Genomic DNA, 24,070 nt, shown 5'->3' on the forward strand with positions numbered 1-24,070 from the left:
TGTATTGGTGGCACAAATAGTTCTAAAATCTAACTCCTAGACCCAAATCTAGCTTCAAGCATTGTTCATTAGAATATTACTGTTATTTTAAATTATAGAATATTATTGTTGTTATTTTAATTGTCATTCCTACTATAGTTGCACTTCCCTTATCCAATGGCTTCAATTATCCAGAATGGCCTACAAACTCCCAAGTAAGCAAGCAAGGGCTTTGAGGATCTACATTGGTGTCATAAAGCAGATACACTTTATAATCTCGCCCCTAGGCCCTCTTTCAGAACATCATTATAGTGCAGTATATTCTCATTTAAAACACATTTCAAATGTCCTTCATTACTAGGTTCCTCAACGCACAGATGGAAGAACACACCAATCAACAACTATTCTGTTAAGCACTTACTGCGTACAAGATACAGTGCTAAACTGTGGGATATACAGGAAAGTATTAAGAAGGCTCCACTCCAGGGGGTACACGGGAATGCCCCATACCTTCCACTCAATTTTGCTATAAACTTAACACTTCTATAAAAGTAAAGTTTCTCTATTTAAAAGAATTTTTTAAGTCCTGAGCCTGCCATCACCACCACAGACTCTAAAGAAGTACTCCAAATAAGAGGGTTTGAATTGACGGGGGTGGTGGGAGATTGGGGTACCAGGTGGTGGGTATTATAGAGGGCACGAATTGCATGGAGCACTGGGTGTGGTGAAAAAATAATGAATACTGTTAGGCCAAAAATATATAAAAAATAAATTTAAAATAAATAAATAAAAAATAAAAAACATAAAAAAAAATAAGAGTAAGGACAGAGACAAACACATCATGAAAGCAAGAAATGAAAACTGACTTCTTCAATTACAGTGGATTCAGGGAAAAATATTGAAAATAAGGAAAAAGAACTTAATAAACACAGTAGCTTACAGCTACTTATTGAAAAGATAAAAAACCCTACATATCTAAAGAACCTCTTATCAAGGACAATGAGAAGGGCACTCAACTAAGAGCTGTGGGCTGCATTTTCACCTATATCTCTATTTGCCCAGCTGTGCAGTCTTCAGAAAGTCACAAGAGTTCTCTGGGCCTCATTCTCTTCCAGTCTATTTTGAGATAGTTGAACCAGATGGTTGAATCAAGACCCACCCAGGTCTAAATATGATTCTATGTTGAAAGTTCTGACCTTGAGTAGTGAAGATAAAGGTAAAATATATTCACCTTACCTAGATTTAAAAAGTAGGCAATAATGGGTATCACATATTTCAGAAGGCTTTATATAAATGGTAATTTTTTTCTTAAGTTTGCAATGTAGCTGGATAAGTTTCAGTTATTGGAACATTGCTATCCCCCCTAGTGCCAGATAAGTGATAATTTCACAGTGTTATTTAAACAGCCCAGCATGGGCTGACCAAAATAGTATAGGGCCAAAAAACAAAAATAAAATCAAAAAGAAACCTGAAGGGGATTCAACTTTCCCTGAAGTTTCTATAAAAAATACTAGCCAAAGGAGGTAAATCTGTTATTCCCAAAGAGTACTCCATTAGGAAAGTGTTTACATGTGTAGCAGTCAGCTCCTAAAGAAGATAGATAGGCACCAGTGTCCTCTACCTGAAGGCACCCCACTACATTTAATATCACTGAGCAAGGTACAGACACACGGCTGAAAGTCAGAGCTGTGCTATCTTGCTATCTTCCACCAAAATGTTCTCAGGAACCAGCACAGGGTGTCCAGATGGGCACCTGTCTAAATGACGGTCTTTATGATGTCTTAAAACTTCAATACATATTTCATTTTATATGAATACATCACAATAAGAGAACCACCTCACATCCCAAAGATGACTAATAAATGAGATGCCAGTTGTACTGGCTCTGGAGAAAAGAAGATGGTCAAACCCAGACAGGCTGCTCACGTCAGCACCCGACTGAAGCAGAGGAATGCTGACTCTTCAGGAAGCTCATACATTCCTTTATTCATTCATTTCTTTCTTTTTTTTTTTTTTATTTGTTAGAAAGAGAGAGAGAGAGACAGAGCGAGAACACAGGCAGACAGAGTGGCAGGCAGAGGCTGAGGGAGAAACAGGCTCCCTGCTGAGCAAGGAGCCTGATGTGGGGCTTGATCCCAGGATGCTAGGATCATGACCTGAGCCGAAGGCAGTGGCTTACCTGACTGTGCCACCCAGCCTCCCTATTCATTCATTTCACAAATAGTTTCAGGCCCCTCCTGTGTGTCCAGCACTGTGCTAAAACCAGGAATTTAACAGTGGGGGGAAAGGCTGGACATGATCTTTGCCTTCAGGTAATTTACATGAAAAAGTTTTAACAGTCTTACAAACTACTAAGGATTAGTAATATTCAAGAATAATTGGAGTCTGGGGTTGAGGGAGAGTCAGAGAGGGACTGGCTAGTTGTAGAGACAAGGGGAAGCAGGGAAACCTTTCTCAAAGAGACAGCATTCGAACAAAGATCTTGAGGTTGAGCTGGCATTAACTTCTAGCCCTTATGGCAGTCAATCAAGTATTTGCCATCATACATCCATGTTTTTCAGTCTAATGTGCACAAATTCACACACCTAAGTACACCGGGAAAACAAACTCGCTAGATTACTTGGCACAACTTCTATTCTGTCAACTCTACTCGAACTCTATTGGGGAAATTTTTTAATTATATTAAAATCAATACAGATTTATTATGGCATAAAAACGAACACTTGAGAAGATATAAAGCTTCTCGAAAGTTCTAGTCTTCCATAGGGTTGTCTTAAGCCATGCCCAACCTCTCTACTCATTTTCATTTATCTGTAGGGCTACTTCAACAGAAAAGCATGAGGAGTTACTGATGCAGCATTAACAAAGAGAGGCTCATATCTGACTCGTAATTATTTTTATCACTGAGCTTTATGTGACTTGATGTTTGTATGTGTTCAGTTCTAGTACTAGAAGCAGCAGCAGTCACGGTCATAACTGTGGCAGCTGTTGCTGTTGTAGCAATTGCAGGTTGAAGCTGTTGTAGTTGTGATGAAGTTCTTGAACCTAGGTGAGGTTCGGTGGGGTGAGGTTTGGAGCCTACGGCTAAGAAAGAATTCTGAAGATGTCTTTGGTGCGAAAAGGTGGTTTATTAGAGCACGGGGACAGGACCCGTGGGCAGACAGAGATGCTGCGCCGTTATCCTGAGGAGTGGCTGATTATATATATACACAGGAGTTGGGTAGGTGAGGACAAAGAGGGTGATGTTAGTCTCTAAGGAATTTTGGAAGCAAGGTCTCCAGGACCTTGAGGGGCTAGCTATTGTTGGGAGAAAGGTTATTCATTACTAGTAGTAAAAATCTTCTTGTGAGACCCTTTAGATGTATATCGGTGGGCCATATGCTTGGGAATGATTCTTGACACTATCTTGGAGATCTAGAGATAAAGTTACACATTTCTCCTATCAAGTGTCCTTGTTAGTGAGATTTGGGTTTAGAAGAAATTCAACTTTATTTAGGGATTGAGGAACTGAGTTATTTGCCTGTGGAAATTGTGCTATTGTTAGATAGCTTCTTTGTTGTAAATCTCTAGGACATAGGTAAACCAAGGGAGTCTGTGATTTCTGCAAGTTAACTATTTGTTTTTCTTTTAGGGCAGCCAGAGGTGCCTGAGGAATGTCACACATATTACTGAGGGGAGTGGGTGGAGAGAGGGTGCAAGGTGCCAGCTTTTGCTTTGTCCTCAGTCAGCCTCCTCCTCCCTCATCAGTTGTTACAGTGATAGCAGGAAGTAGTAGTGGTGGTAGTTGTTGCCACAGTCATAGTGGTATTAGCAGTAGAGGTAGCAGTAGTAGTAATTCAGAGCTAGTTTGGATCTGAAGTCTACTGTTCACCAGCTAAATGAGAATGGACAAGTTATATCAATTCCCTACATCTTTAGAATGGGATTAATGAAAACTTCTACCTCTTAAGATTGTTGCAGGAAAGAAATATGCATAAGGCAGTTACTGGCATAAAACAAGCACTCCATCTATCTTAGCTATTTAAAGTACTCTTTCCTATTGTTGTTATTAGTATTATCACATATCACTATATCATGAAAGAGGAAGTTGGGAGTAAAAGAAAAGGAAGTCAGAGTAAGTTTGTGGTTGAGGAGCAGTGAATAATAAAATAATCTATGTTCAATTTCAATCAACCCCAAATATCAACAATTTCATTAGGGAAGAAATGCCCCTCATGTGAATCTGTCATCATAATTTCTTTGTAAAGTACTTTGCAATCTCCCTTTATACCACTAATATAAGTCAAATTAATTCATGTTGTATTTCTCAAGAGAAAGAATTATATCAAACCCCAAACAGGGACTCGGTATCCTCAAAGAAGTAGACCTAGCATGGTTTTTTTTATCTATCGTTGCCTACTTCTGACTTCTTGCATCTCTGTGGAGTAGATTGCTAGAGAGGTAATTACTCCCTGGTTTTCTACCACCCATTCTTTTAAAGAAAAGCAAATCACCCTGAGCTATTTAATTCTCACTGCAGACCCAAAGTGCCAATACCAACATAAGCCTTAGAAGCTCAGTCCCTTCTGGTTTTCTATATCCTATACTGTATAAGAGCGTTTTTTCCTCCTCAAGGACTAGTTAGAATTTAGTGTTTTGAAAACCAGGTAGCTGGGCACTTAATCTTCTTAGCTAGCAGCACAATAGCTTGTTTGCATACCTGGTATGAAGTAATATAAACATTTTGCCCTAAAGACAAACTTACCATTTAGTTTGACTGCATGCAAATAATTTAATCCTTTCTTTTATTTTTCTTAGCTGCTCAAAGGCAGGCAATTCTCTTTAGAGATTAGCCAGACTATGATGACTTAATTCACATTTACTTACATGCCTGGCTTAACAGTCTTGTGAACGTGCTTTTGAACATTCTTCCTAAAAGCACTGCTGTCATTTTTGCTGAGAAAGTACCTGTGAATCCATTCATAATAGCAGGGGTTCAGAGTCCTGAAAAATGTGTAGGTAAATGCCTGGGTTTCCCAGCTCAAACCCCACTCAAGGAGGCAGCAACAGAGGTCATTACCGGCACCACCTTTGATGGGCACGGTGAATCACAGCCCAGTGGACTATTGGCATTTTCCTGATGAATGGTGATAAACTTTAGCAGAGTCTGGACCAGAAGAGGTTCACTGTTCTGCTACATTACGGTCACCATTTATAAGTTGGGGGAGGAGGGAAGATGTTAGTTCTGCTGCTCTTTCTAGTCATCAAGGCCTGCCTTCTAAAAGCTATGAATTCTGTATAGTTTGTCTTCCTTTCTTCCTCTTCCCTTAATTTTTTAAACTCACACTTACTGAGCACTTACTGGTTGTCAAGCACTTTGTATGTATTAATAAAAATGTCCAACATTTGTTGAGTACTACTATGTGCCAAGACTATTCTAAATTGGTCTAAGTTGGTCTATTCATTTGAATAGACCAACTCTTTCATGCTCATAGTAGGGATTGTTACTATCCCTATTTACAAAGGGAACTGGGCCCAGAGGGGTTAAGTAATTTGTACAAGATCACACAGTTAAGGGACACTTGGATGCAGTTGGTTAAGCCCTCCAATCTTTGGTTTCAGCTCAAGTAGTGGGATAGAGCCCCATGTCAGGCTCAGTGCTCAGCAGAGTCTACGTGAGATTTTCTTTCCCTCTCCTTCTGCCCCTCCTGCTCATTCTCTCATTCTCTCTTTCTCTCTCAAATAAGTAAATAAATCTTTTTAAAAAGAAGAAGAAGCAGGGGTGCCTGGGTGGCTCAGGGGGTTAAGCCTCTGTCTTCAGCTCAGGCCATGATCCCAGGATCGAGCCCCACATCGAGCCCCACATCAGGCTCAGCGGGAAGCCTGCTTCCTCCTCTCTCTCTCTCTCTCTCTGCCTGCCTCTCTGCCTACTTGTGATCTCTGTCTGTCAAATAAATAAATAAATAATCTTTAAAAAGAAGAAGAAGAAGAAGCAGATCACACAGTTAAGAAGTATCTTCTACAGGGGCACCAGGTGGTTCTGTTGGTTAATCATCTGCCTTAGCTCAGGTCATGATCCCAGGGTCCTGGGATGGAACCCTGCATGAGGCTCCCTGGTAAGCATGGAGCCTGCTTCTCCCTCTCCCTCTGCTGCTCTCCCTGCTTGTGCTCTCACTCTCTTACTCTCTCTCTCTCTCAAATAAATAAATAATCTTTTTAAAAAAAAGAAGTACATTCTACATAATTTGGGGAAATGCTATCTGAGTATATATGGAACTTACATGAACATTGGTAGTGGACTGGGGAAACAAGCAAGACCTTCTAGACCTTTAACTACCTCACTAAATTCTCCAAAGTCTTCTAGTGACAGTGACAGAGAGCATATGCTTTATAAGCATCTCCCAAAAGTTAATGGTAGAATAAGAGCCACCATTATTGTTCAGGGAGACAGGGGGACTGAAGTGCTGTTTTGGGACAAGTGGGATTACCTGCCCTGAAATCTTTTCCCATAAGTGGTCACAAATATACAGGTACAGTCCTTTAGTGCTCAGAAGATCTGATTTTGGATTTAGAGAACCTGAATTCTGTATCTGATTATATGATCTTGGACAAGTCACACTTTCTCTCTACTTTTTCACCAGGTAATGGGGCTATGATACCAGAGGTCATACCTACCTAATGGAATTGCTTTCAAGCTCAAAGGGAGACTCTACAAGGAAATATTTTATAAACTGAAGAGTGTTATGCAAATATGCTATCATTATATTGCATTGAAATGGGGACTGCTGAGTGACTCAGTCAGTTAAGCATCTGCCTTTGGCTCAGGTCATGAGCCCCCGTGTCCAGAAGCCTGCTTCTCCCTCTGCCTGCCTGCTTGTTTTCTCTCTCTCTCTCTCTCTGTCAAATAAACAAACAAAATATTTTAAAAAAAGAAATGTACTGATTCTGCAGTAATATTTTCTATACAAGTGTAGGATTTATTAGTGCTACTTCCTAAGAGAAAGGGGTTTTAGTTATTTCTGCATGTTGTCCCTGCTACACTTAAAGACATCATAGTTTGATTAAAGTATGAGCTATTTATTCAGTCCTTGACCAGGAACCTCTAGTTTTTATTTCTGATATTCTAAAGAAATCTCTAGTTTGAGTATCTAAACCAGGCCTTGGATACTTCTGTATTGTCAGGATTGTTTGAAAGGACTCACCTATCACAGAAAGTAAATAAGCCTCTAGTGATTGAGGTAACTAAGCTAAATACACCTGGGAAGAAAGAAGAAAAACTACTCCTTTAAATATCACATGGTTATATATATATATAAAATTTTATATATATAACCAATACAAGTTATAGATACTAAAAAACTAAATTTAATTCAAAAATGTGATATATTACACATTTTTGTGTAATTTTACAAATTTTGTGTAATTCTATAAAGTGATAGGCCACCCTTTACAGAAGACAAAGGAAACCTGAAGCTGCCCTTGGGATCACTGGAAAGCAGAATAATTCTAGAGGCTCAACCATGATTTTTCCTTTGATCAAAATTACTATGTATCTATAGATTTGATGCACCAAGGTCAAAAGTAGAAGGCTTTGAAGATCCATGGAAAATGACAAAAAGTAGATTAAGATACTATCCCTTGCTAAAATCTTCCTGGTTCCATTTCTCCACTTTCCCACTTTCTCCCCTCCCTTAACCAAATGATCCAAGGAAGCAGGTGGTGTCATGGAAAAAGTATGGCTTGGAGTTCAACACACATGAGTGTCAATGTATCTCATTTTAAAGCTAATTGGCAAGCCCTTCTCAACTTGAGTTTCCTCATCTATAAATTGAGGAGTGTAATAAACCTGCCTCCAAGTTTTTTTATGAGGATAGAAGGAAATAATATAAATAAAAGTACCTGGCTTGAAGTCCAGAATAAATGTCTCCTTTAACTCTCTTTCTCTACGCAATGCCATCCCAACATTTTCCTATGCTTCAGTACACTTCAGTGTCTGAATTTGTGGCATGGTATCCCCCTGGCAATTAGCACTGTTCATTAAAAGTAGGGTTTTGACTTTCTGAAACCTCTCCAGTGATCATATAATAAAACTCAAACTCTACACTAACTTCTTGATGATGCTTATAAAACATATTCTCTCTTGGCATGGTGAGACTTTGGAGAATTCCAGAAGACAGTGATGGCTCAGAAAGTCTTGCTTATCCTCCCACAGATCACCTTTAAAGATGAACTATATTCTAGTGTCTCTCAGAAGCCTTTTACGAATCTGACTTTCATAAATTTGGCCAAGATGTTTCAATACATTTATAATTCCCAACAGGATCATCCCTTTGTAAAATGAAAGTTATAAATATAGAAAATTCTAGAATAGTAGTAATGACAAACATAGACTTGAAGTACAGTGATCACAAAGAGGAGATCCCACCCCCCACCCCCTGTTATTGAGCTCCTGCTCTCAGTGTCTGGGGCCTTGGGCCCTCTCCCCCAAAACAGAAGAGTCACTCTTGGGCCCCCGGCCCCTTTCCCAGGAGTACCCAAAGTAAGTGCTGGACTATAGGATTGTCGTCATCTTTCCACCTTCAGTTGAGCCCTGCTTCCCCCAGTGACTCACCCCAACCCACTCTCTGATGAAACAAAAACACTCAGGGCTTTCCTCTACCTTTCCTGCATCCTCAGGCTGGCTCCCTGACCACAGAGCTGTCCCCTGGGCCTGATTCCCAACTCAGGCCTAGGGACATGCTCCTATCCACTCCAGGACATGGGAGTTCAAAGAATGTTCATATTCACTCCAGGACATGGGAAAACCCAGTAGTCTACCCCTCAATCCTGCCCAGCATCAGCACTGTAGCCCAGCACCCCAACACACACACACACACACACACACACACACACACACACACAGAGCAGGGAGAGGCTCAGGGGCAGTTGAATGGAGGGTGGTGTCAAGGTCTCACCACACCACAAACTTACTCTTAGTTAGGGAGTTGCTCTTGGTGGCTGTGTCAATCTATTCAACTATTTTCACTTGATTTACAGAATTGTTTTGGACATAATTATTTAACCCTTGTTTCAATTTAACTCTTTTATTCGTCTTGCTTTATTGTGGTTGTTGCTGTTTACTTCTATTGTCTAAATAGCATTACCATTAAAAAACACAAAAATGATTTTAACATCCACATGTTGAAACAAATACACAAGAATCACTTTGAGAAAAATTGAAAAAGAAGAATGAGAGGGGCACACATTGCCAGATATTACAAAAAGCCAGAAGGCAGAGAAATTTGAAAATCTCCTTGTAACTCACTTAACCCTCTTCTGTTCTCAGAGAAAATGAAAGCCCAAGAGACATCTTGTTAAGAACCATTAGACAAGCAAGTCACTTTGCTTAGGAAGGTGCTTTGCTTTAAATTAAATGTACTGCCTCCCCTTGCAATCACAGAGGGAAAGCAACCAAGAGACCAGACACAAAAAATCTCTTTTTAAAATTTGTCTGCAAGAAACTATCTTTATTATTTAATATGAAATGTCATGATTCACACCACCAGCCCAGATACTTGAATCTGTGTTGAATTATGAATCCAGAGCCAAATTATTATCTTTGCTAAATATTCTCATTTAATCTCATCCCACAGAATCAAGGGCATCTGGATATTCCAACACAAGAGGATTAGCTCTTTGAATAGCCATGAATTCTGCTTGCCACTTATTTCTAGTTCTAGGTAGTTTTGCACATGACATATTTCCAATATCTGATCAGGTGAAGCCCTGTGATTGTCTCTGGACCTTGAGCTGTAGAGGAAGTTACAGGTGTCCTTTCTAGGTTGAACATTTAATTGCCAGTGTGATGAGAGATGCTCCAGTACCCTTTCTCTTGACAGGTAATCAGCAACATCTGAGGCAGCAAATGGTGGAAGCTCTATTACCCTGGGTCACTGCATGACTCTATGACTCTGATGAGCAGAGAGAGAGTTCTCTGTCAACACATGGTGATGCTTACCATAGTCTCCCTTTAATTCGAGTTTTCTGATAGCCTCTCATAGACTATAAGCTCTCTCAGTACCAGAGCCAGATCTAACTCACTTGCATATTCTTCATAAAAAAAAAAAGTGCTTATAGACAACAGAAGCTCAACACTATTTGCTGAATAATTAAATAGACTCCAACCCTACAAAGTAATTAGATGTGCTTGCATATTCTACAAAAAATAGTATGTCCTTATTAAACTATTATCTCGATGTAAGATAATCACTAAACTTGTCATTCTGGGCAAAGCAAGTATTTTTACCTTGGGCAGAAAGTATGTGGGCTTTTCAATTCCAAAAAGGACAAAGCTTAAAAAGACAAGTAGTTATCATGTAGGAGAGATTTCACATTATAGGGAGTCAGATACACTTGCTCCCTGTGAGGTAAATCATTTTACTAGATCCTGCAACTCCTCATGGTTAAATCTTCTAAACAGTTACTATGTTAAATGTATTCCTTATATTTTTAGTTGAACATTAAACTAAAATATCTTCAGTTAAGACATCCTTTCCAAGTAATTTGTTGATGTATTTGATTAGCTGTCTCCCTCTCCTCCCAGGGAATGCTTATGATAATAAGCACAGATGCAGAAGTCATTTTATTTGCCCAACATTCAGTAATAATTCCAGTATAGTCAACATGTAAAAACAAAATCTTCCAAAACATTCCTATGCTTTTATTTCTTATATCATCTTAATTATTCATCACTAATATTTTCCATAATTACTATTTTATTTAGTTCATAAAAATTTACATAATAAAACCAGACAAAACTATGTCTCAAATCTGTATAATTCCTCAAAGTTCTCTTAAACATTCCCCAGTATGATATTTAAAAACAACTGACTGCAACATATCCTAGGCCAATATTGTATACCTATTCATGAGCAAACAAATGCTATTTCATAATTTGCCCTTCATTCTCTTCCTTAGAGGAAGTAGAAACCTAACTTCTTTTTTAATAACATAATTTTTATTTTAACTTGGATACATAAAAAGAGTGTTAAGAAACTTTTCTGCTCCCTACATTTTGAAACTTTAATTAAAATGTCTCAGCTGATCTATCTGCTAATGATTATTTGGACAATGATGCAGAGAATCCTTTTTCTCAAAGGAATGAACACCTTCTAAGCCAAGAACAGCTTTGGGTCCAGATGTTACTGTTGTTCGTTCTCACCATTAATCACCAAACACTGCAGTAGGACCCACCATGGATATTATTCAAACAGAGACTCAATTAAATTCAGAGGCAGTCCATTTAATCTTCATCAGCTCAAACAATGGCAACTTCATTTTTCTCAACCAAATGTTAAGTCAGAGAAGAGAAACTTCAAAGATTTTCATTTCATTCAATATTGTTATAAAGTAACTGGATTTACAGTTTGACTTTGGACAAAGGAGAGCCACAGTGTTTTGCTGGAAGGCAATGCTATAGGAAAGAAGCATCCTGTACCAGTAGACACAGTTGTAGTAATTTTACAATAAAAAAAGGAAAAGATTCATTTGTTTCCTTTAAAGCTGTGATAAATTAAGAAAGAAATAAAATATTCTGTTTGGACTCTACACTGTGAAGATGGATGTGGAATAAGGAAAGGAGCCAGAGACCCAGAATGGAAAGAGAAAAAGGGGACCCATCTAACTCTTACTTCATCTAGACCAAGGGGAAAAATAGCTCCTCAGAGGGGTCCCGCTAGAAAGCAGTCTATGGGCATGATGAATGAAGCACATATAATTAAATACAGCATCAAACTTGCTACAGATCTTTCTTACTATGGTCATGACATTGACATTTTTTTTAAGTAGGGTAAATGTAGAGGGAGTGCTAACTAGATGTCTTCAGCTATTAGTTTGGATCATGCTACTTACTCTTAGGGTTTCCACTAGGATAATAAAACCTTATTTAGAAACCCTTCCTCACCATCTCTATATTTACTAAGTGTTCTCCAGAGAAACAAAACAAATAACATATAACAGACAGACAGACAGACATAGATTTATTAAAAGGAAGAAACATAAAATTATGGAGGCTGACAACTCCTAAGATCTTCCTGGCAAGCTGTAGACCCAGGAAAATGTAGTTCTTGTCTGAAAGTTGGCAGGTTCAAGACCCAAGAAGAGATGGTATTTCAGTTCAAGTCCAAAGGAGGGAAAAGACTGAAGCAGTCAGACCATTGACTACTTTTCTTACCCAGCCTTCTATTCTATTCAGGCCCTCATCTGATTGGATGAGGTCCACTCACCTTAGGGAGAGCAATCTGCATTACTCAGTCTACCAATTCTAATGGTAACCTCACCAGAAACACCTTTACAGGCATGCCCCGAATAATGTTTGACCAAGTTTCTGGGTACCCCATTACCCAGTCCAATTGCTACTTAAAAGTAACAACATAATCTCTAACATGGTGAGCAAATTAGAGACAATAGAAAGTCGGCATATACAAACAAACATCCTATAGATCATGTGAGAGGGATCTGATGAAAATTTAAGTCTTATTACTTCCTTTCAAGCCCCTTCCTAATGCAACCAGATCCTGACAAAATGAGATAAATGCTCTTATTAGAAATAATAGTAATAATGATGGCAAACACAAATGTAGTTCCTACCGTTTAAGTACATTTTATGAACTTCTTCCATACAACAACCTTTTGAGGGGAATGAGGAAACCAAGGCAGAGAGACATGAGTCAATTTGCCCAAATTCACAGAACTAGGAAGTGGTGAAGCTACAAGTCCCATTCACGCTATCTGGCTCCAAAAGTCCATATGCTGTTTCTCATTTCAGGGAGCACTGAGTATTCATTAAGGACGACGAGAAGGAAAAGTCTCTGCTTTCAAGAAACGAAGAGTGGCTGTGAGGTTTATAGAATGTGTCACTCATCCTGATCCAGAGATCAAGAAGGCCTCCTCATCTGGGTAGTCTAGAAGGTAGTGTGAAACCTATGGACAGTCCAGTCCAACTTTTATCCTCGCCCCTCTCTTCCTCCGGATGAGCTTCACCGCACAGAGATGACACGGGAGCAAGCCCTTCAAGTCATTTCTCTCTGGCCTGTACTACTAATTAGCTACCACCTGATCTATGCACATCTACTGTGCTTTATATGCTTTAGGTCATCTATTCTTCAGCCAGCACCAAGAAGTATCTTCTAAAAATAAATTTAAAAAAAAAAAAAAGAAGAAACAACAACAACAACAAAAAACCAAGAACACCACATCCCCCTGTTGAAAACCCTTCAGAGCTTCCCACTGCTCTAAGAACAAAAGTACATGAACAGGATTCTAGGCCCTTTACAGCCGCCCCATTTCCCCTCCAGGCTCATCTCACACCGCCATGCTCTCCCCCTTGCTCTCTCTGGTCAAGAGAGTCTGTGTCCTTGCCATGCCCTCCTCCTGCCATTGCTCACACCAATCCCTCTGCCACTAGAACTCATCCTAGAAGAGTTTACTATAATCATGGTCTTTTCTTTTCCTTTTAAGGTAAGAAACCCAATTTTATTTCTTTAGCCATTAGGTCCCCTAAGAAATCTCAAGCATCTCTTTCTCAGGAGAAACCCTTCACCACTATAAATAGATCAGCGCCCCATTATAAGCCCTTACAGCATTGTAGGCCTCTGTTGTGTAGTATCTGTCACAGTAAAACTGTGATATTTATATACATTTATACATTATATACATTATATACATTCACAGTAGGTCTGTAAGATCTAAAAAGCTGAGAAGAGCATCTTCTTTTTCTCACCATTGTCTGACAAGGTGTGTTAACATAGCAAATAGTAAAAATACTGTCCGGATCAATGAATGATAGAATAGCAATCCTAGAAGAAGAAAAAAATATGAGCAAGATCACTGAGGCAAGAAAAGGCGTGGCACATATAAAGAATAGTGAGTAACCTAAGAGAGTAGATTAGGACCATGAATGGAAAGGTGAGGAGAAAGGATTAAAAATAGTGGTTAGGAACTCAGGAAACAACATGTTGTCTGGCAAGGATGTTGGTGAGAATGTAAACTGGTGCAGCCACTCTGGAAAATGGAGGTTCCTCAAAATTTTAAAAAATAGAACTGCCTTATGACTGAGCAACTACACTACTAGGTTTTTACCCAAAGGATACAAGTATAGTGATTCGAAAGGGCACCTGCACCCCAATGTTTATGCAGTAATATCCACAACAGCCAAACTATGAAAGGAGCCCAGATGTCCATTGACAGATGAATGGATAAAGATGTGGTATATACATATACAATGGAATATTACTCAGTCATTAAAAAAGAATGAAATCTTGCCATTTGCAATGAGCTGGATGGAACTAGAGGGTATTATGCTAAGTGAAATAAGTCAGTCAGAGAAAGATAAAAAACCATATGATTTTGCTCATGTGTGAAATTTAAGAAACAAAACATGAACATAGGAAAGGGAAGGGAAAATAAAATAAGATGAAAATGGAGAGGGACACAAACCATAACAGATGCTGAACTCTAGGAAACAAACTGAGGGTTGCTGGAAGGGAGGTGGGTGGAGGACAGGGGTAACTGGGGGATGGGCATTAAGGAGAACACTTGCTATACTGAGCACCGGGTATTATATGCAACAGATGGCTCACTAAATTCTACCCCTGAAACTAAGAGTGAATAGTAATAAAATTGAATTTAAATAAAGAATTAAAGACCAAAAAAACAAACAAAAATAGCGGTTAGAGCCATGTCATAAAGGTCTAGAAATTCAAAGTTAAGGAGTACAAGCTTTCAATTCTGCAGGTAATGAAAAGCCATTAAAAATTTCTAAGTGAGGAAGTAAAGGGAAGTACACTCGAGAGGAATGGATAGGTGGGCGCCTGGGTGGCGCTTCAGGGGTCTGCCTTCGGCTCAGATTATGATCCCAGCCCCATGTCGGGCTCTCTGCTCGGTGGGGAGCCTGCTTCTCCCTCTCCAGCTCCCCCGTGCTTATCTTCCCTCTCTTGCTATCTCTGTCATAAATAAATAAAAAAATCAAAAAAAAATTTCTAAGTGAGAGAAATGGAACTAGGTATGATCAGACAATGATTTCAGACATGACAATACAATGGATTCATTCAGGAAGATACAAAAAAATGTCAAGGTCCAACCCCAAGAGATCCTGATTTAATTGGAATGGGATTGGTCTGGACATCAGTTTTAAAAACCTCCCTGATGATTCATATATGAGGAAAGTTTGAGAGCTACCACTCTTAAAAAATCATTCTAGAGTCTGTGTTGTTTTTAAATTGGAGAGGGCCATACTGATGGCAGAGAAACAGGTCAGGAAGCTCTCTTATGAGGAGAATCTGATCTAGGATAGATCAATCTCAGTAATGGAAGGGATGGTCTCTTCTGAAAAACATGTTTCAAGGGTCAAATGCCAGACTGAGATAGCTAACCAGACATGGGAAATAAGGAAGAAGTGGAAAATGATTCTAGGGTTTCCAGATGGGGACAACAGCATAGATGGTGCTGGGACCAACTAACAAATTTAACTGAGAAGTAAAACACAAGAGGAGGTGTCAGGATGAGAAACAGAGGAAAAGAAGAAATGATGCAGAGCCTACAGCCCTGTCAATTTGGCCTTCAGCTACCTCCCCTCACCCTGGAGCTGTCATCACTAAATTAAGCCAAATGCTAGTGCCTGACAACTCTGCCAGGGGCCAGTGAAAGTCAACAGATTTAGGATGCTGCAGGATAACAGGACATTCATTGTACCTCTGACGGCCCTCTCCTGGGACCTCCCTGCCTGCAGAGTCCCGATATAGAATTCTTCCCAAGAGGACATCAGTATTTCAGCTGTCACCAGCCCCTGCTGAGAAAGAGGCACAGTTCAGGAGTGAGGATCCAATCACCATGAGCCCATAGATCACAGTCTCCACCTTGACTCCTTAAATTGTGTCACCATGCAGATGGGAAGCCAGCATTGAACCCAGAGCACAGATGCCACGCGCTCACGCGGAGTATGAGTGAGCTGTGTGGTTCTTCTTTTTAATTTCTTATCTGATAACAAGCTTCCAGTCTCCAGATCGATATTGCCAGCATACTGCTGTGCACCCCACCAGGCATACTTTGTTGTCTCTATTATTCTTTTTAGAGAAATAATTATCTGCATACACACCCGTGTAAAAATTATTTATAGTTCATTCTTTCTCTTCCCAAATTAAACAATTAAAAGATGTATTTGTTAAAAGATTTGTCTCTTCTTTTCATGGTAAAAAGCTTGTTAAGCTAAGTTGCAGTTTTGTAAAAGTAAGGCTTGATCCCCTAGGATCTGTAAACAGAGGCTGTGAAAGTAGAAAGGATGTGACAGAGAAGGTATAAGTCAGTAATTCCTGTCCACAGCGTAATGGCATGAGGAAAAAATACACCATCACGTGTCTGAAGAACCTGCAGAATGGCCAACTTCAGCAAAACTGCAGCCCAATCTGTCTCCTGGCTGCCTGGAGAGGCAGAAACAAGAGGAACACCCGGCACTTGACAATCCTCTCAGCACTAGAAACTGGAAAGGAGCTCCTTGACACATATTCCCGCGAGGATGGAGGATTTACTGCTTTAAAGCTGGCCACAAGTAACTCAGGACTGTCTTCCCATCTATGAATTATCTCTGGTATCTTAACTTAAGGGCATATGTGAACAATTCTCAAAGGTACCCCTACCCACTTCTCTCCTTTTCTTTCTACAAGGTTTAGCAATGTTCTGAAGGAACCACACAAGGGAAACTACCTTCCCCTTAGCCAGTCTTGTCACCCAAACATTCTTTCACAAGCAAGTTAAAGAACTGGGGTGATTCTTTTACACAGCAGCGTGAGCTCTGCTAAACCAACTGGATGGCCTTCAGCAAGTACCTAACCTCTCCGTACTTTGGTTTCATCATCTACAAAATGGGTCAATAATAGTCTCTAGTACCAGATGGCTATGTCAAATAAAAATATTAACACAGGCATGTGCTATGCCTGGCACACAGTGACTGCCCCCAGTATATTAGCTGTCGTCACAATTTTTCTAAGGAGCAGCATATATCAGTCACTAAGAATATGAAATCCATGGTCAACCTACTTGTATTCAAATACAGATTTCACCACTTCTCAGCTGTGTGATGCTATTTTAGAGGTGTAGCTATTAGAACGTGAGCAGGTCATGAGGATGGAACCCTTATGAATGGAATTAGTGTCCTTACAAAAGAGGCATCAGAGAGCTCCCTTGACAAATGTGGGCCCTCACCAGACACTGAATCTTCCTGTGCCTTGATCTTGGACTTTCCAGCTTCCAGAACAGTGGAAAGTAAGTTTTTGTTGTCTATAAGCCACACAGTCTCACATTTTGTTATAGCAGCCCAAACACATCAAGACACACATACAGACACTTTTACACACACTAACTTAGAACATTCTTAGCATATAGTAAATAATACATATATTCATCATTTTATTATTATTATTATGAGTTAAGAAAGACAATATATAAGTAGTAAGCAGTAATGTAATAGTTCATACAATTGGAAGTTTTAGGTCATCATTCTGATACACAGGAAGAGCCTTGAATTTTAACTAGGATAAGTTTTTCTCCAATATCTTGAGCCTCACCCTCATCATTTGTAATGTGGGATAATAAAATAAATCCTTAGTCTGAAACATTACACTAAAACTCAGAAGTCATATTTGTAGAGCTCTGAATCAAAGGAGTGAGACAACTTTCCTGCCTAAATCCCATGCTGACCCTCTTCCCCTCTAGAGTCTGGTCAAGGGAAATATGTACACAAGGAATCAAGCCAACTGTGAAAATAAGTGCTGTTCTATAAATTAGTTAGAGCTACATATAAGTCCACTAGAATAATCCACAGAACTCAGGAAAGTTCTATACTTATGATTAAAGTTGTATTAAAAGAACATAAGGCAGGAACACCAAAATGAAGAGATCAAAATCTAAGAGGGTCACAAACACAAAGCATCTATGTCTTAAGACATGTGATCTTTCCAGCACATCAATGTCTGATTATCAGCCAGGGCTCAACTAAACTTTCATGTAATAATCATTGACCACATGACAGACCTCAATCACCAGCCCTTCTCCTTTCCCCAAAGGTCAGGAGGGCATTGATATCACCTGAATCAAAGCCTTAACATCTAATCACACAGTTATTTTTCCAACTTGGCCAGTCCCCCTGTTGACATCTAGGGTTCCATCATGAATTAGCATAAACTCAGAGGTAATCCTAGGATCTCACAGTGAATAACAAAGATACTCCTGTCCTTTGGAAAATTCTAAGGATTTAGAAGCTCCCTCATAAGAACCCAGGAAAAAGAACAGAGAAATTATTTATTATACAATGAATGGGGAGCTTATAAAACTGGAATTCATTCAACTACCCATTTGATAAGGCAACTTATCAAGGAAGGAACTAAAGTACTCACTTTGGCATCACATATATTAGAAAACTGGAACTATATAGAAAAGATCAGCAGGGCCTCTGCCCAAGGATGACACATAAGTATATGAAGTGTTCCATATTTTTAAAAGCAAGTGATGTAGCTCTCTTTGCTAACACACAAAAACAGATGCAGAGAGACAGACAAAATGAGGAAACAAAGAAATATGTCAAAAATTAAAGAAACAGGACAAATCATGGCAAGACACCTAATGAAACAGATAACGGCAATATGCTTAATGGAGAATTTAAAGTAATCACCATAAACATACTCACTGGACTTGAGAAAAGAATGGAAGACATCAGTGAGACCCTTAACAAGGAGATAAAAAGAAGAACCAATCAGAGATGAAGAATATAATAATTGAAATTAAAATACTAGATGGATTAAAGAGCAGGTTAGAAGAAGCAGAAGAACAAATCAATGGCCTGGAAGACAGAGTAATGGAAAGTAACCAAGCTAAGTAGATGAAGGGAAACATTATACAAAATGAGAACAGACATAGGGGACTCAGGGACTCCAACAAGTGTAATAACATTCACATTATAGGAATCCCAAAAGAAGAGAGAGCAAAGGGGGGCAGAACATTTATTTGAAGAAATAAAGGCTAAAACTTCTCGAATTTGGGGAAGGCAACATAAATTCAGTTCTAGGAGGCATAGAGATCCCTCAATAAAATCAACCTAAGAAGGTCCACAACAAGACACAAAGTAATTAAAATGGCAAAAAACAGTGATAAACAATGAATTCTAAAAGAAACAGGAGGGGGGAAAAAACAGTTATATACAAGGGGAAACCCATAAGCCTATCAGCAGATTTTCAAACTTCATAGGCCAGAAAGGAGTGGCTTGATATACTCAAAGAGAATAAGTGTCCTGGATGGTTCAGTAAGTTGAGAATCTGACTCTTGGTTTCAGCTCAGATCATGATCTCAGAGTTGTGGAATCAAGCCTGCATCAGGATTCACACTCAGCGGGAAGTCTGTTGGAGATTCTCTTCCCTCTTCCTCTGCCCCTCCACCCACTCACCTGTATTCTCTCTAAAAACAAATAAGTCTTTTAAAAAACAAACAAACAAACAAAACGAAGTGGCAAAAAGGAAAAACCTGTGACCAGAGTACTCTATCCAGCAAAGCCAACATTCAGAATACAAGGGGATATAGAGTTTCCCAGACAAACAAAAGTGAAAGGAGTTCATGGCCATTAAACCAGCACTACAAGAAATGTTGAAGAGGATTCTGTGAATATAAAGAAAAGACCATAAGTAAGAGTAACAAAAGTAGAAAACTCAGAAGCAGTAATAATATCAGTAAATCTGACTTAAGGGACTCACTAAGCAAAGGGAAGTAAAGTATGACAGCATATACCTAAAACAAGTAGAGGAGTCAAAAATGAGTTCAAACTTAAGCAACCAACTTCAGATAGACTGCTATAGGCAGAAGATGTTACATACAGATTTAATGGTTACCACCAATCAAGGACCAGAAATAAGTTTGCAAGAATGAAAGAGAAAGGAATCCAAGTATATCACTAAAGAAAGCCAAGTGAGTAGAGCAAGGGAAGAAAGGTACAAAGAGGTACTATAAAACCAAACACAAAACAAATAACAAAATGGCAATAAATCCATACCCATCCATAATTGCTTGAATGTAAATGGACTAAATGCTCCCATCAGAAGACAGAAGGTATTAGAATGGATAAAAAACAAAATCCATTTATAGGCTGCCTACAAGGGACTCACTTCAGCCCTAAAGACACATGCAGATTGAAAGCGACAGGATGGAGGAATATTTGTCATGCAAACAGATGTGAGAAGAAAGCTGGGGTAGAAAAACTTCTATCAGACAAAGTCAACTTTAAAACTGAAATGAAGGTTGTACCAAGAGACAAACAAGGACACTATATAACCCCTAAGGGGACAATCCAAGAAGAAGACATAACAGTTGTAAATATTTATGCACCCAACATGGGAGCACCCAAATACAAAAGGCAGCTAATAACAAACATTAAGGAACTAATTGATAGTAATACCATAATAGTAGGGGACTTTAATACCTGACATACATCAGTGGCCAGATCATCTAATTAACAAGGACATAGTGGCTTTGAATGACACACTGGACCAGATGGATTGAACAGACTTTCAGAACATTCCATTCGAAAACAGCAGAATGCACATTCTTTTTAAGGGCATGTGGAATAGTCTCCAGAATAGGTCACAGATTAGGTCACAAAACAAGTCTCAACAATTTCAAAAACATCAGAGGTATACCATGCATCTTCTCTGATCACAACACAACAAAACTAGAAACCCACCATAAGAAAAAAATCTGAAAAGAGCACAAGTATATGGAGATTAAACAACATGCTACTAAACAATTAATTAGCCCATCAAGAAATCAAAGAGGAAAGCAAAAGGTACATGGAAACAAACTGAAATGAAAACATGATGATCCAAAAACCTTTTACATGCAGCAAAATTGGTTCCAAGAGGGAAGTTCATAGCAATACAGACCTACCACTCCAAGAAGCAAGAAAAATCTCAAATAAATAACTTAATCTTACACCTGAAGAAGGTAGGAAAAGTAGAACAAATAAAACTCAAATCCAGCAGAAAGAAAGAAATTCTAAAGATTAAAGTAGAAATAAATGATAACAAAATTTTTTTAAAAAAGCAATAGAATAATCAAACCAGGAGCTGGTTCTTTGAAGAGATCAACAAAACCAATAAACCTCTAGCCAAACTCATCCAGAAAAGAGAGAGGACTCAAATAAACAAAATCAGAAACAAAAGAGGAGAAATAGCAAACGACACTTGAGAAATAAAAAGGATTCTAAGAGAACGTTATGAAAAAGTATATGCCAAGAAACTGAACTATCTGGAAGAAACAAATAAATTTCTAGCAACATATAACTTACCAAAACTAAAGCATGAAGAAATAGAAAATTTGAACAGACCAATTACCAGCAACAAAATCAAATCAACTCTCAACAAACAAAAGTCCAGGATGACACAGCTTCACAGGTGAATTCTACCAAATATTTACAGAAGAGTTAATACCTATTCTTCTCAAACTTTTTCAAAAAATAGAAGAAGAAAGAAAACTTTCTGATTCATTTGAGAAGCCAAGATTACCCTGATTTCAAAACCAGATAGATAAAGACAGAACAAAAAATGGGAACTATAGGGCAGTATCTCCAATGAACATAGATGCAAAAGTCCTCAAAAAAATATTAGCACTCTGAGAGGCGCCTGGGTGGCTCAGTGGGTTAAAGCCTCTGCCTTCAGTTCAGGTCATGATCGCAGGGTCCTGGAATCAAGCTCCACATTGGGCTCTCTGCTTTGCGGGGAGCCTGTTTCCTCCTCTCTCTCTGCCTGCTTCTCTGCCTACTTGTGATCTCTGTCTGCCAAATAAATAAATAAAATCTTAAAAAAAAAAAAAATACTAGCACTCTGAGTCCAACAATGCATTAATAAAAATCATTCACCAAGATCAGGTGGGATTTATTCCTGGGATGGAATGGTGGTTCAATATTAGCAAATCAATCAATGTGATACATCATCTCAATAAGAGAAAAGATAAGAACCATATGATCATTTCGAAAGATGCCGAAAAGCATTTGACAAAGTATAATATCCATTCATGATAAAAACCATCAACAAAATAGGTTTAGAGGCAACATACCTAAACACTATAAAGGCTATATACAAAAAACACACAGCTCACATCATACTCAAAGATGAAAGACTGAAAGCTTTCCCCCTAAGGTCAGGAATAAGACAAGGATGTCTACTCTCACCACTTTTATTCAAGACAGTATTGGAAGTTCCAGCCACAGCAATCAGACAAGAGAAAGGAGTAAAAGCATCTAAATTGGTAAGAAAGAAGTAAAATCTTCACTATTTTCAGATAACATGATAGTTTATATAGAAAACCCCAAGGACTCTACTAAAAAACTACTACAACTGATAAATGAATTCATTAAGGTCATGAGGTACAAAAAACCATGTCCAGAAATCTGATGCATTCCAATACACTAATAATGAAGCAAAAGAAAGAGCAATGAAGAAAACCATCTCACTTAACAATAGCACCAAAAATAATAAAATACCTAGGAATAAACTTACCAAAGAGGTGAAAGTCCTATACTCTGAATACTGTAAAGCACTGATGAAAGAAACTGAAGATGATACAAAGAAATGGAAATATATTCCATGCTCCTGGATGAAGAACAAGTATTGTTAAAACATCTAAACTACCACCCAAAGCAATGTACACATCTAATGCCATCCCTATCAAAATGCCAATAGCATTATTCACAGAACTAGAACAAACAATCCTAAAATTTTTACGGAATCACAAAAGACCCTGAATAGCCAAAACCACCTTGAAAAAGAAAAACAAAACTGAAGGCATCCCAATTCCAGATTTCAAATTATACTACAAAGCTGTAATAATCAAAGCAAAATGGTACTGGCACATAGATCACATAGATTGGTGGAACCAAACAGAAAGCCCAGAAATAAACCCACAATTATATGGTCAATTAATCTTTGACAAAGGAAGAAAGAACACGCAGTGGGGTAAAGACAGTCTCCTTAACAAATGGTGTTGGGAACACTGGGCAGCTACATGCAAAACAATGGAATGGGACCGCTTTCTTCCAGCATACACAAAAACAAACTCAAAATGCATTAAGGACCTACATGTGAGACCTGAAACCATAAAAATCCTAGAAGAGAGCACAGGCAGGAATTTCTCTGACATGAGCCATAACAACATGTCTCTAGACAGATCCCCTAAGGCAAGGGAAACAAAAGGAAAAATAAACTCTTGGGACTGCATCAAAATGGAAAGCTTCTGCACAGCAAAGGAAATCAACCAAGAAAACTAAAAGACATCTTAGTGATTGGGAGAAGATATTTATAAATGACACATCTGAAAAAGAGTTGGTATCCAAAATATATAAAGAATTTACACAATTCAATACCCAAGAAACAAATAATCCAATTAGAAGATAGGTAGAAGGCATGAACACACATTTCTCCAAAGAAGACATACAGATGGTCCACAGATACATGAAAAGATGCTCAATATCACTCATCATCAGGGAAATGCAAATCAGAATCACAAGGAGATATCACTTCATACCTGTCAGAGTGCCTAAAATTTAAAAAAAGAAGAAAAAACAAGTTTTGGTGAGGAGTTAGAGAAAAAGGGATCCTCATGCACTGTTGGTGGGAACGCAAACTGGTGCATCCACTGTGGAAGATGGTATGGAGGTTCCTCAAAAAATTGAAAATAGAACTACCCTATGATCCAGTAGTTTCCCGGTTGGGCATTTACTCCCAAAATACAAAAGCACTAATTTGAGGATACATGTGCACCCCTATGTTTATTGCAGCATTGTTTACAATAGCAATTTATAGAAGTAACCTAAGTGTCCATCAATAAATAAATGGATAAAGAAGAAGTCAGGTGTCTGTGTGTGTGTGTGCACGTGTGCGCGTGTGTGTGATGGAATATTATTCAGCTGTATAAGAGAATGCAAATTTGCTATTTGCAACAACAGAGATAGAGCTATAGAATAGAGCTAAGTGAAGTAAGCTGGTCAGAAAGACAAATACCATAAGATTTAACTCCTATGTGGAGTTTAAGAAACAAAACAAAC

General features: G+C 38.6%; 1 non-coding gene across 1 annotated transcript; it reads left to right on the forward strand.

The window, feature by feature from the left end:
• The first annotated feature begins 18,375 nt into the window (after nt 1-18,375).
• Nucleotides 18,376-18,484, forward strand: LOC131822907 (U6 spliceosomal RNA). The gene has a single exon (XR_009350387.1). It is a non-coding gene; the product is annotated as a U6 spliceosomal RNA (small nuclear RNA).
• The last annotated feature ends 5,586 nt before the right edge of the window (nt 18,485-24,070 follow it).

Source organism: Mustela lutreola, chromosome 1 (assembly GCF_030435805.1).
Source record: "Mustela lutreola isolate mMusLut2 chromosome 1, mMusLut2.pri, whole genome shotgun sequence".
NCBI lineage: Eukaryota > Metazoa > Chordata > Mammalia > Carnivora > Mustelidae > Mustela > Mustela lutreola.